The sequence below is a fragment of the Myxine glutinosa genome, chromosome 13, assembly GCF_964187855.1.
Source record: "Myxine glutinosa chromosome 13, kmMyxGlut1.1, whole genome shotgun sequence".
Classification (NCBI taxonomy): domain Eukaryota; kingdom Metazoa; phylum Chordata; class Myxini; order Myxiniformes; family Myxinidae; genus Myxine; species Myxine glutinosa.
Genome location: NC_136273.1, coordinates 84,746,296 through 84,759,563, shown reverse-complemented (window position 1 = coordinate 84,759,563; position 13,268 = coordinate 84,746,296). Strand labels below are relative to the sequence as shown.

General features: G+C 52.6%; 1 protein-coding gene across 1 annotated transcript in view; it reads right to left on the bottom strand.

The window, feature by feature from the left end:
* Positions 1–13,268, bottom strand: part of LOC137439093 (collagen alpha-1(XIV) chain) — a 173,449-nt gene that overhangs the window by 98,137 nt on the left and 62,044 nt on the right. The gene's annotated exons all lie outside the window — the stretch shown is intronic.

Here is a 13,268-nt window from a genome sequence, read left to right as displayed (position 1 = left end):
GCCTCTCTTTTGTGGATCAGGATCAGCTCTGAGTTTTTCCAAGTTGGAAGCATTTTTTTCATCTTTCACGCGCAATGTGAAGCGATTTTGTATTTTTCCGAATGCATATACTGTAGAGCAGGTAATCACTGTTTTCGGTTCTATCTAGAACAAGTTCATCTTCCTCCAGAGGCCTGTTAACTTTTGTGCATTTTAGTGCAACCTTCATATATTATCTATAGAGTCACTGCGGGGATGGTTGTGTTGGTTTTATTGTACTTGAAGTATCAACAAATTATACTTACTGTAATTTCGGTCAAATAATTATTTGGCTCGCTCAATGATGACATTGTTTGTGATGATGAAAAGCTGTTTGTGATGATGAAAAAAAATACTACTAAAATAAATAAAAAACTAAAATAAATACTACAAAAAATAATAATAAAAAAATCAACTCGCTCTGTTTGTGATGATGCCTTCATGAAAAAAAATTAGAGGTGGGGGGGGGGGGGGCTTGGGGGAATTTTGGTGAAGATCCTGATTTGAATCTGGATTCGAGAATTATTTAAATTTTGTGATTGTTCACCAATGAGAGATGGGGCTAAAAACTATATGAAAATGAACCACCTTTAGAGGCCATTTTTCCCCGCAGAGCAGGGGTTGGCCTTTTCCGGGCACCGTGGTCCCCCTTTTTGAAGCAATGTTTTTTGGCCGGATGCCCTTCCTGCCACCAACCCTGTTGGTCACCTCTTGCGACACACAGGGAATTACCAGTGAGCTGGTACTCAATATGCCGACCTCAGAAGGATGACAGGCTGAGTCAACCCCCCTGGTGTTAATTCGGTGATACGACCGGGATTCGATCCCAGAATCCTGGGATCCCAAGCCAGCACCCTAACCGCTAAGCCAACACCAGGCTATATCTAGCACAATATTTCAAAAAGTTGTGGATGAGTTATGACAAAACTTGGTGGATGAGTTGAATAGGTGACAAGAACAAGCCGATTCGATTTTGGTTCAGGTCCGGATGCAGATCCGGACTATCAGTGGGATACAAAACGTAAACTGCTTAGCGTGGCGGAGGTTTGCTCTCTAACGAGTACTGTTCTAGTTGAAGAAAGCAATTATTAATTTAAGAAAAGAAGCATTAACGAAATTCAAGGCACATCAGTCGAAAAATGAAAATAACTGAAATGGAAATGGGATGGTCACAGAGGAAGAAGAACAGACAACCGATGAACAATAATAACAATAATCACAAACGGACTGAGAAAAAGCATTGCCAGCTCAGATGGGGGGCAGGAATAGATATGTCACGTTCACTATTCTGATGTGGTACTGCTCGCACAGTCAGTCAAAGCAATGGACGAACTTCGAGAACCGAACATTGTGGAGAGTGAGTAAATCGTGAATTGCAAACATATACGGATAAAACGAGTAACCAAGAATGGCAAATCATCAAGAAGTACCGAGACAGACATCCGGCGGTGAGCCGACTACAATCTGAAAACAAAATGTCATGCCGAATAAAAAGAAAAAGAACCAAACTCGACCTGGAAGAAGCAGCAGATGAAACCAATAATTATAAGGAGACGCAAATTTGAAAGACATTGCAGTACAACATCCGCGAATAGCAGAGAATAGATAAGAACATACCATGTGGTAATTAGGGAGGCCTTTGTCCTACAGTGGACTGAAACAGGCGAGTGAAGTCCAAGTTCAAAAAAGTTTTTGTTTGAGAACTGAAAGGATCCCTTATCTTCAGGAATTCGTGAAATATTTCAAAAAACCTGGATTAACTTTTCTTGCAATGATGATATCGAGATATAAAAGAACCTTAATTAAAAGGATTCCTGAGTGAACTGAACATCATTATGAGGTGTGTAACATTCAACAAGATGGGCCTGTTTGGTGTGTCGAATGAAAAATACAAGATCACTTGGAGTTTTAATGAAATGTTTTAAGCATGCAAGAAACCCTAACAACCCTAACCCTGGACTCCAATCAAGGTGTAGAAACATCTCAAAGATGATCAAGAGAAATGGGAGGCACCTGAGCTAAATTTCAAGTGTCATAGCAAAGAGTCTGAATACTTATGTAAATGTGATATTTCAGTTTTTTCTTTTTAATAAATTTACAAAACTTTCTAAAATCCTGTTTTCTCTTTGTCATTATGGGGTATTGAGTGTAGATTGATGAGGGGAAAAAATGAATTTAAACGATTTCAGCAAAAGGCTGCAACATAACAAAATGTGAAAAAAGTTAAGGGGTCTGAATACTTTCTGAATGCACTTTTTTTTTTTTTTTGGTATACAAGATCGAGGCTCGTGAAAGAGCGAACATTAATCACACAGAAAGACAAACAGACACACAAAACAAATAACATCGGGAGCGGTAGACAAGATGGGGAGAAGTTACAGTATATATAGTTACAGTTTGTGACCTTTTTCTTCTTCCTTCCCCCCACACCCCCCTGTGAGTTAGACTAAGTGGCTTGGTCCATGTGTACAAAGCCTATGATTGGCTGTGGGGCAGGGGTGTGGCCAGGAAGGTGATTCAGAGGAGTGAGTGCCCATTTTGGAGGAGGGCTTATGGCAGAGTCTTTTTTCGGGGGTTGTGGAGTGTCCCGCTGCAATCTCTCCACCTGAAGGGAGACGTTGATCGAACTCTTGCTGCCTACCACTGGGGCCTGCCTTGGGGCCTACTCCTACGCTCTCGTGCTGGGCCTGCCCTGAGGCCGACCACTGGGCATACTGTTGGGCCTGCCATGGGGCCTACTACGGGGCCTGCCCTGGGGCTTATTGTTGGGCCTGCCTTGGGGCCTACTCGTGGACTTGCCTACTCCTACCCTCTCATGCTGGGCCTGCACTGGGGCCTACCACTGGGCCTACTTTTGGGCCTGCCGTGGGGCCTACTACGGGGCCTGCCCTGGGGCCTATTGTTGGACCTGCCTACTCTTGGACCTGCCTACTCTTGGCCCTGCCTACCCTTGGCCCTGCCTACTCTTGGACCGGCCTACTCTTGGACCGGCCTACTCTTGGACCGGCCTACTCTTGGACCGGCCTACTCTTGGACTGGCCTATTCGGCTTTTTCCCTCTTTTCTCCCTTCTTGGTTTTATGTGTGGGAAGAGATTTTCATGTGATAATCCATAAATAAAGATGGTGTGATTGAAGGCTTGGCTTGGTGTGCTTCAGGCTGTAACAAATTGGGGGCTCGTCCGGGATCTGGATTACATGATACCTTTCTTGGATTTTTTTTGTTTTTTCGCAGTAGTAAGTTTCCTCATTGGCAGATAATTTGACTTTTGTTTATGGTGCTGATACTTCTATATTTACTGCAGTCGTACACCATGGCTGAGGAGATGGATTTTGAAGTGAAGGAATTTGTGGAGAAGAAGGGGCTATCAGTGCAAGATGTAGAACTGTTATGTAAGGTAGAGTTATGAGCTGTAGCTGATCATCTTGGGGTTAGTGGGACATCTCGTATGAAAAAGGCGGAGATTGTTTCGGCTATTGTCAGTCACATGGGTTTAGAACCAGGGGTAAGATTGAGGAGTAAAGCCTTAGAATTGGCCCGGATAGAATCAGAAGAAAGTCAGCTCACACTAAAGTTAGAAGGAACGGCAAAGAGAGTTTGAAAGAGAAAAAGAAGAATGACAACGAGAGTTTGAGTTAAGAAAATTAGAAATTCAGGTGGGACAGGTCCAACCGGTTTCCATCGATTCAGGTGGGGGTCAAAATGATCTCCCCCGTTCCTTTGATGTGGCTCGGAACATTAGGCTTGTTCCCAAGTTTAACGAGGAGGAGGTGGAAACGTTTTTTCGGTCTTTTGAAAAGACAGCAAAACGTCTCCAGTAGCCCGTACAATACTGGACCCTGCTACTACAAAGTGGGTTCATAGGGAGAGCCCAGGAAGTGTATTCAGCTCTGTCGGAGGATCAGTCAGAGAATTATGAGGCTGTTAAAAAGGCTGTGTTGTCAGCCTATGAGCAAGTTCCGGAAGCATACCGGCAGAAGTTCCGAACCTTAAAAAGAGAGGCTTGGCAGACATTTGTTGAACTTGCGAGGGAGAAGGAAATGAGTTTTGATCGGTGGTATCGTTCTCTACAAGTGGATAGGACCTATGGTAATCTAAGGGAGGTTATCTTGATGGAAGAGTTTAGTAACAGTATCCACTGGGACATTAGGACACACCTTACGGATCATAAGGTTGGTGAGTTGAAAAAAGCTGCTGTTGGTGCAGATGATTATGAACTTACCCATAAGAGAGGCCTTGGTTTTCCTCATTACGGTACTACCTGGGATAACAAGAAGGGGGTTAGTGAGGACCGGTCAGAGGGGAAGTGGACAGACCATAGGGGTCCATTGGTGCGGCCGTCTCTGGGTAGAGAGTTTGAGTGGTCGTCAGGCATCTTGCTGGGGACCGGCCCCCACGTGTTATTACTGTAAACAGAGGGGACATCTGAAGTCGAATTGTTGGAAACTGCAAAGGGAGGAGAAGCAGGGAGACTCCGTTGGACCTATTTCATTGGTTCGAACCAAAGTGGACAGCCACAGGGATCATGCCCTTACAGTTAAGGCTGAGGATACTGCGGACCTTCCGAGCCCCGTACAGGACCATTATAAACCCTTTGTGTCAAAGGGCCAAGTGTCTTGGGATGGGAAAGTCAAGTCCATGGTTATTCTGAGGGATACTGGGGCCGCCCAGTCGTTGATGTTGTCTACCGTTTTCCCATTGACTTTGAGTAGTTCGGGGAAAGCGAGTGCCTTAATCCAGGGCAATGCAGGTCGTTATGTCCCAGTCCCCTTACATAGGGTGAACTTGAAGTCTGATTTGGTCACAGGACCCGTGATGGTAGGAATAGTCCCCACTCTCCCCATCGAGGGTATTAGTTTCGTACTGGGAAATGATTTGGCTGGCAATAGGGTTTGTGTTTCCCCAGTAGTGAAAGAGAGATTTCTCGAAGAGACGGAGAACCCTAACCTTCGGGACAATGTAGGTACTTTCCGGGAAAGACTTACCACCGCCTGCAATGTCGCCAAGGAACATTTGAAAGTACCTCAGCGAGTAATGAAGGCCCGTTTTGACCTGAATACGACAGCTCGTAATTTTAGGCCTGGAGAAAAAGTGCTCGTTTCACTACCTCTGCCTGGGGAGCCACTATTGGCGAAGTTTAGCGGTCCCTACTGGGTCGAAAAAAAAACTGAGTGAGGTGAACTACGTGGTGCGGACCCATGACAGATGGAAACCCCACCGGGTGTGCCACGTTACTATGCTTAAAAGGTATTATGAGCTATGATGCCTGTAAATGTCACAAGGAGAGATGGCTGTTTGTTTATTGCACTGTTTATGCTGGGTTAACTTTATGCTCGCACTGTTTATCCTGCCTTTGTAAAAGAAAACTTTTCTTGGGGTAAAGTTTTCTTCTTTAAGGGGGGGGAGGTGTTACGGTTTGTGACCTTTTTCTTCTTCCTTCCCCCCACACCCCCCTGTGAGTTAGACCAAGTGGTTTGGTCCATGTGTATAAAGTGTATGATTGGCTGTGGGGCAGGGGTGTGGCCAGGAAGGTGATTCAGAGGAGTGAGTGGCCATTTTGGAGGAGGGCTTATGGCAGAGTGCTTTTTCGGGGGTTGTGGAGTGTCCCGCTGCAATCTCCACCTGAAGGGTGACGTTGATCGAATTCTTGCTGCCTACCACTGGGGCCTGCCTTGGGGCATACTCCTGGACTTGCCTACTCCTACCCTCTCGTGCTGGGCCTGCCCTGAGGCCTACCACTGGGCCTACTGTTGGGCCTGCTGTGGGGCCTACTACGGGGCCTACCCTGGGGCATATTGTTGGGCCTGCCTTGGGGCCTACTCGTGGACATGCCTACTCCTACCCTCGTGCTGGGCCTGCACTGGGGCCTACCACTGGGCCTGCCCTGGGGCCTACTTTTGGGCCTGCCTTGGGGCCTACCGTTGGGCCTGCCCTGGGGCCTATTGTTGGGCCTACCTTGGGGCCTACTGTTGGCCCTGCCATGGGGCCTATTGTTGGAACTGCCTACTCTTGGACCGGCCTACTCTTGGACCTGCCTACTCTTGGACCTGCCTACTCTTGGACCTGCCTACTCTTGGACCTGCCTACTCTTGGACCGGCCTACTCTTGGACCGGCCTACTCTTGGACCGGCCTACTCTTGGACCGGCCTACTCTCGGACCGGCCTACTCTCGGACCGGCCTACTCTCGGACCTGCCTACTCTCGGACCTGCCTACTCTCGGACCTGCCTACTCTCGGACCTGCCTACTCTCGGACCTGCCTACTCTCGGACCTGCCTACTCTTGGACCTGCCTACTCTTGGACTGGCCTATTCGGGTTTTTCCCTCTTTTCTCCCTTCTTGGTTTTATGTGTGGGAAGAGATTTTCGTGTGATAATCCATAAATAAAGACAATGTGATTGAAGGCTTGGCTTGGTGTGCTTCAGGCCGTAACAATATATATATATATATATACACAAAGAATTAAGTTAAGCACCCCCCCGTTTTTTTACAACCTCGCACATTACAAGTTTGTTGTCGTCAAAACAGTGTAATATACCCATGATATTGCTATATTTTCTGGAGAAGTGATATTATGGTCACATAAAAACATAACAATCATGCCGTTTTCAATATTTTATTCTGAATAATTTAAGGTGAAATTTTTTGGGAATTTTAGGCATATTTTCACCTCAATTTAAGTATGGAGCTATAGGTCCATCACGGACAGTGTGGATGACGTTTATGTTTTCTAACGTACAGTCATTGTTCTGAGAAGACCTCTAGCGATCTTTGCGTCAATAACGTGTGTAGGACCCACGTGATCGGATGGAGCAAGGTGCTGTGACAACCATCCCCTGGCCTGCGTACAGTCCTGACCTGAACCCCCTCGAGCACGTTTGGGACATGTTGGGACGACAAATTGCGAAGATGGTCCCTCCAATAGCCAATCTGGATGAATTGGAACGTGCATTACATCGGGAATGGAACAACCTGCCACAGCAACGCATACGACGGCTTACAGGGTCTATGAGACGTAGGGTTGAGTCAGTGATCCGATCACGTGGGTCCTACACACGTTATTGACGCAAAGATCGCTAGAGGTCTTCTCAGAACAATGACTGTACGTTAGAAAACATAAACGTCATCCACACTGTCCGTGATGGACCTATAGCTCCATACTTAAATTGAGGTGAAAATATGCCTAAAATTCCCAAAAAATTTCACCTTAAATTATTCAGAATAAAATATTGAAAACGGCATGATTGTTATGTTTTTATGTGACCATAATATCACTTCTCCAGAAAATATAGCAATATCATGGGTATATTACACTGTTTTGACGACAACAAACTTGTAATGTGCGAGGTTGTAAAAAAACGGGGGGGTGCTTAACTTAATTCTTTGTGTATATATATATATATATATATATATATATAGATATAGATATATAGATATAGATATATATATATATATATATATATATATATATATATATATATATATATATATATATATATATATATATATATATACTGTTATGTCTGTGGGATAGGCAGTGATATGTAGTCAGGTAGATTTGTGTAGGTATCATGCTCTGGATGTCAGAGGCGCGTGCGATTTGCACTTCTGGAAGAGGAAGAGAATTCCGGAAGACTCTTTCGGTCGTTCGATTTGGACTCTTCTCTTCTCGGAAGCTCTTCTGCCTCTTCCGTTATCCAGCAGAAGAGGCGGTTAGAAGAGGAAGAGGAAGAAGAGGCGGAAGAGAAGAGGTTATACTTACGCAGCAAAACTTGCAAGTGAAAACACAATCTGGATATTTGCGTCATCTTTGTCTAATTCTTTCATCATGAGCGCGAGTAATACATGTTTGGCCGCCATCTTGCTTCTCTTCTGCCTGTTCGGCGCAAAGCAATCTTCCGGAAGAGGCTTCTGTCTTCGGAAGAGACCAAATCGCACGCGCCTCAGGTAAGAACTATCACCATGTAATAAGTTTTGTTTAGCTGAATGTCGGAGTTTGGTGTATCTTCGTCTCTATTACGAGGAATGGGGCATGTTAACTAGTATAGGGATTATGTTAATTCCCCTGTTTGTCAAACCTCAGTAATTTATCCTTTATCTCTTTTGGCACCGCACTGTAGACACTAGAGAGGAAATGCCCATTAATTCAACCACACTACAATAAAACCAACCAGAAGCCAGACATCAACACTTGGGCTGACAACCCCGACTTTGCAAGCACGCATCGCTCTGGCAGGCCGAGAGCCACGCCCAGAAGGACGGTGTTTGGGCGGGGTTGACCAACAGGAAGACCGGGGTAAGAAGGACTCGCTGATTGGCCAGGGTGGAGCAAGAAGGCACTCATCGATTGGTGAAAGAAGAGCGGGCAAGAAGCGGCGCTCTGACTGGTGGAGAGCTGAGCAAGCAGTGGTGGTCTGCAGGCTGATTGGTGGAGAAGAGCTGATGACGTCACAACCCGACGTTAAAAAACTCTCGGACTGACATTTTCTCTTTTGCCCTCTTCTCTTGCCCTCTGCTCATTGCCTTCACTCTTGCCTTCCTATCTCTTGCTCCATTGTTGCTCTTGTCCCTCGTTGCTCTTGTCCCTCGTTGCTCTTGTCCCTCGTTCTGGACCTCGGGACGATTGTGCTTGGACCGGCCGTGTTCAGAGACGCCACCGGGAGACGTGCAGAGTTTTACAGGTGGAAACGATGCGCGGCTTGCCGCTGCAGCATGACGAGGCCTAGTACAAGCGCTGCAGTGCGAACGGGTGCAACGAGGCCTAGTTCCCGCCAACATGCGCGCTTCGCGTGCAACGCCGGCCGGACCCATTTGCAGACCCTGGCGAGACCTCCCCCTCCCCCCTGAGCTAATCAGAGCTAAGTGCACGATAAACCACACGTTTTTATTTTCCAACGTTATTTAATCCCTTTGTCTGTGTTTAAGTCTGGTGTGGATGATCCCATTTAGGAAATTTAGTTTTACCATCGCGTTTTCTTGTTATTGGCTTCCGTTTTTAATAAATCCATTCGTTATTTTCTGTACATTTCTAAACCCGGTTTTTGTTTTGTTATTTTCTGCAGGTTGAAGACTGCCCGGCGGGATCGCTCAGGTAAGCGATTCAGCTTCCTCCCCTTTTCCCTTTCTTTCCTCCTAAAGCGCGCTGCATGCGAGCAAGGAGGAAGCGGACAAGCGGTAACTTATAAGCGTCTTTATTTCAGGAGCTCACTGTAACACTGGCGCGCTCCGGGCTGCGCGCCCGGTGTATATCATGAGGCCACGCCTACCCCTCGGGCGTGGCCACCGCCCACTTGGTGCGCGGAATGATGTCACCACGCCAGTGGGCTTTTGTGTCCACCACACGCGCCCCCCCAGAATTCCCGCGCACCTGGAGGGCCAGTTTGCGGGGCAGACGAATGACCCGGCCGAAGCGCCCCCTGGCGATCGGCGGCGTCCGGGGTGCAGGGATGCCAGGTGGGATGCCCCTGGATGCCCCTGGGATGGGTGCAGGACCGGGGGGCGGCGAGGCGGCGGGGCTGGGGGTCCGCCCGCAGGGGGGCGGCCCCGACGTGGGGGTCGGGCCACTGGCGGTGGATGGTCCACGTCGAGGTGGGCTGGCTTGAGGCAGTCTACCGAAACGCGGTCAGGAGTACCGCCGATGTCCAGGGTGAAGTGCTTCGCCCCGGTCTCCAGCACGCGGAAAGGCCCGTTGTACGGGGGCCGCAGTGCTGTCCGGTGGGCATCGTGGTGGACGAAGACGTACTCCGCCGTGCGAAGCTCCGGGGCGACGTGCGTCGGTGGGTGCCCGTGGCATGCCGTTGGCACCGGGGCGAACCTCTGGGCGGTCTCTTGCAGAGCGGAGCGCTGCTGTGCCGCGGACCATGGTGCCGTGGAGTCGGGGAGGAACTCGCCCGGCACCCGCAGTGGTTGCCCGAAGACCAACTCCGCCGCGGATGCACGCAGGTCCTCCTTGGGCGCCGTCCGGAGGCCCAGCAGGACCCAGGGGAGCCTGTCGACCCAGCCACCGTCGCGGAGGGTGGCCCGGAGCGCGGCCTTCAATGAGCGGTGAAATCGCTCACACAGGCCGTTAGCCTGGGGGTGGTAGGCCGTGGTTCGGTGCAGCCGGACCCCGAGCCCCTGCACGACCGCCCCCCAGAGCTCCGAGGTGAACTGGGGGACGCGGTCGGACGAGATGTCTGAGGGGGCGCCGAACCGGGCGACCCAGGTGGCGATGAAAGCCTGCGCGACATCGGCCACCGTTGTCGACGCCCAGGGCACGGCCTCCGGCCACCGGGTGGTGCGGTCCACCATGGTGAGGACATAGGTGAAACCCCGCGAGGGGGGCAGAGGTCCCACCAGGTCCACATGGACGTGGTCAAACCGGCGTTCCGGCACCGTGAACGGGGCCAACGGGGCCTGGGTGTGCCGGTGCACCTTGGCGCGCTGGCACGCGAGGCACGTCCTGGCCCAGCCGCGGACGGCCTTCCGGAGGCCATGCCAGACGAACTTGTCGGCGATCAGCCTTTGGGAGGCCCTCGCGCCCGGGTGGGACAGGCCGTGGATGGCGTCAAACACCTGGCGCTGCCAGCCCGCGGGCACGATGGGGCGAGGACGCCCGAGGGAGACGTCGCACAAGAGGGCCGCGCCCGCGCCGTCGAATGCCACCTCGGTGACGCGGAGGCCCGTGACGGCGATCCGCAAGGCCTGGACGTCGGGGTCAGCGGCCTGGTGCGCTGCCATCCGGGCATAGTCGATGCCGAGGTGGACTGCGTGGGCGACGGCCCGGGAAAGGCAATCCGCCACCGGGTTGTCCTTCCCCGCGACGTGCTGGATGTCCGTCGTGTACTCGGACACGGCCGAGAGGTGACGCTGCTGCCGGGCCGACCACGGCTCGGTGACCTTGCCCATCGCGAAGATCAGCGGCTTGTGGTCGACGAAGGCAGTGAACGCACGGCCCTCGAGCAGATGGCAGAAGTGCCTGACCGCCAAGTGAAGCCCGAGCAACTCGCGGTCGAAGGTACTGTAACGGCGTTCGGGCGGGCGAAGCTGCCGGCTAAAGAACGCCAGCGGTTGCCAAGCTCCACGCACCCATTGCTCGTGCACCGCACCCACCGCGTAGTCCGAGGCATCGGTGGTGAGGGCAATCAGTGCATCGGGCGCCGGGTGCGCGAGCATGGTGGCGTTAGCCAAGGTGAGCTTCGCGCCCGTGAACGCCGTGTCCATCTGCTCGGTCCAGGTAACGTCGCCTTTGCCTGGCTTACCTCGGAGAGCTTCGTGCAGGGGGCGCAGGAGCTGGGCGATACGGGGCAGGAACCGATGGTAAAAGTTCACCATGCCCAGGAACTCCTGCAGCCCTCTGATCGTGCGGGGGCGCAGAAACCCCTTCACCGCCTCCACCTTGGCCGGCAGGGGGACGGCTCCGTGCCTGGTGACACGGTGCCCCAGAAAATCGATTATGGTGGCGCCGAACCGGCACTTTGCGGGGTTCACAATCAGGCCATGCTGGCCCAGGCGTTCGAAGAGCGTGCGGAGGTGGCATAGGTGCTCTTCGCGGGACGCGCTGGCGACGAGGATATCGTCCAGGTAGACGTAGACAAAATCCAAGTCACGCAGGACGCTGTCCATCAGTCGCTGGAACGCCTGAGCCGCATTCTTCAGACCGAAGGGCATGCGCAGGAACTCGAAGAGTCCGAATGGCGTGATGACCGCCGTCTTCAGGACGTCCTCCGGCCTGACGGGGACCTGATGGTAGCCGCGTATGAGGTCCACCTTCGAGAAGAAGGACATGCCCGCCAAACGGGCGGAAAAGTCCTGAATGTGGGGGACGGGGTAGCGGTCGGGAGTCGTGGCGTCATTGAGACGGCGATAGTCCCCGCACGGTCGCCATCCCCCGCCGGGCTTCGGCATGATGTGCAGCGGCGATGCCCAAGCGCTCTCTGAGCGCCGAACGATGCCGAGTCACTCCAGGGTAGCGAACTCCGCTTTTGCCACCGCCAGCTTCGTCGGCTCGAGGCGGCGTGCCCGGGCGTAGACCGGTGGCCCGACGGTGGGGATGTGATGGGCCACCCCGTGCTTGACGGCCCCCGCCGAGAAGGTGGGCCGCGTGAGGGCCGGGAAGCCGGCGAGGAGGCGGGTGAATGCGTCCGCTGCCGGAAGCGTACAGACCAACGTGGCCGGAACCGAACCGTTCGGCAAGCCGCTTGGCAAGCCGCTCGTTGAGCTGGGCAACGCACAAGCGAGCGAGCTGAACGTCTCGGCCTGGACAAGACGTCTGCTCTTGACGTCGACCAGGAGCCCATTAGCGCACAGGAAGTCCACGCCAAGCAGTGCCATGGGCACGTTGGCGGTGACGAACGTCCATCGGAAAACCTGCCCTCCGAACCGCAGAGAGAGGCAGCGTTTTCCGTACGTACGGATGGGCGTCCCGTTCGCGGCAAGCAGCGCGGGGCCCCCACCCGCGGCGTGCTTGTCTGACGTGCCGGCGGGAACGACACTCACCTGCGCTCCCGTGTCGCACAGGTAACGGCGCCCGGAGAAGGTGTCCGTTATGAACAGCAGGCTGCTCGAACGGCCGGCGCTCATCGCCACTATTGAGCGCCGGCCCGGGCATTTCCCGACCTGTTGAAGGAGCATGGCGGATGACACTGCCGAGCTTTGTGGCCGAATTTGGCGTGGAACCAGCACCAGGTGGTGGAGCTGGAGGAGCGCGGCTGGCTCCGCCAGGCCGGTGGAGTTGGCGGGTTTCCCCGCGGTGGCGGTTTTCGCCGCGGCGGTGGGCGGGGCGTGGCGGCGGTCACGAGGTGCGTATCAGCATGCTGCGTATGCTGTATAAGCTGATGCTGTGGATCAGCAGCATCAGCAGCAGCATCAGCAGCAGCATCAGCAGCAGCATCAGCAGCATCAGCAGCATCAGCAGCAGCATCAGCAGCATCAGCAGCATCAGCAGCAGCATCAGCAGCAGCATCAGCAGCATCAGCCACGAGGGCCGTGACGGCCACGCCGACTCTCGCCCGCGAAGTGGCGAAGTACTTGTCCGCCTCGGCTGCCAATGCTCGGGGTTCCGTTAGCCCGGTCCCGGCCAACGCGAGGCGAACCTGCGCTGGAAGTTGGCGACGGAAAAGCGCCCGGAATAGAGAACCGGGGGCTTCGTCGCCCAACAGTGACAGCATATGGTCCATTCGGACCGACGGGCGCGTGTCACCGAGCTCGGGGAGATCCAGGAGGCGGTCGGCCCATGCGTCGTCCGTGAGGCCGAACGTGGCTAGGAGTAGCC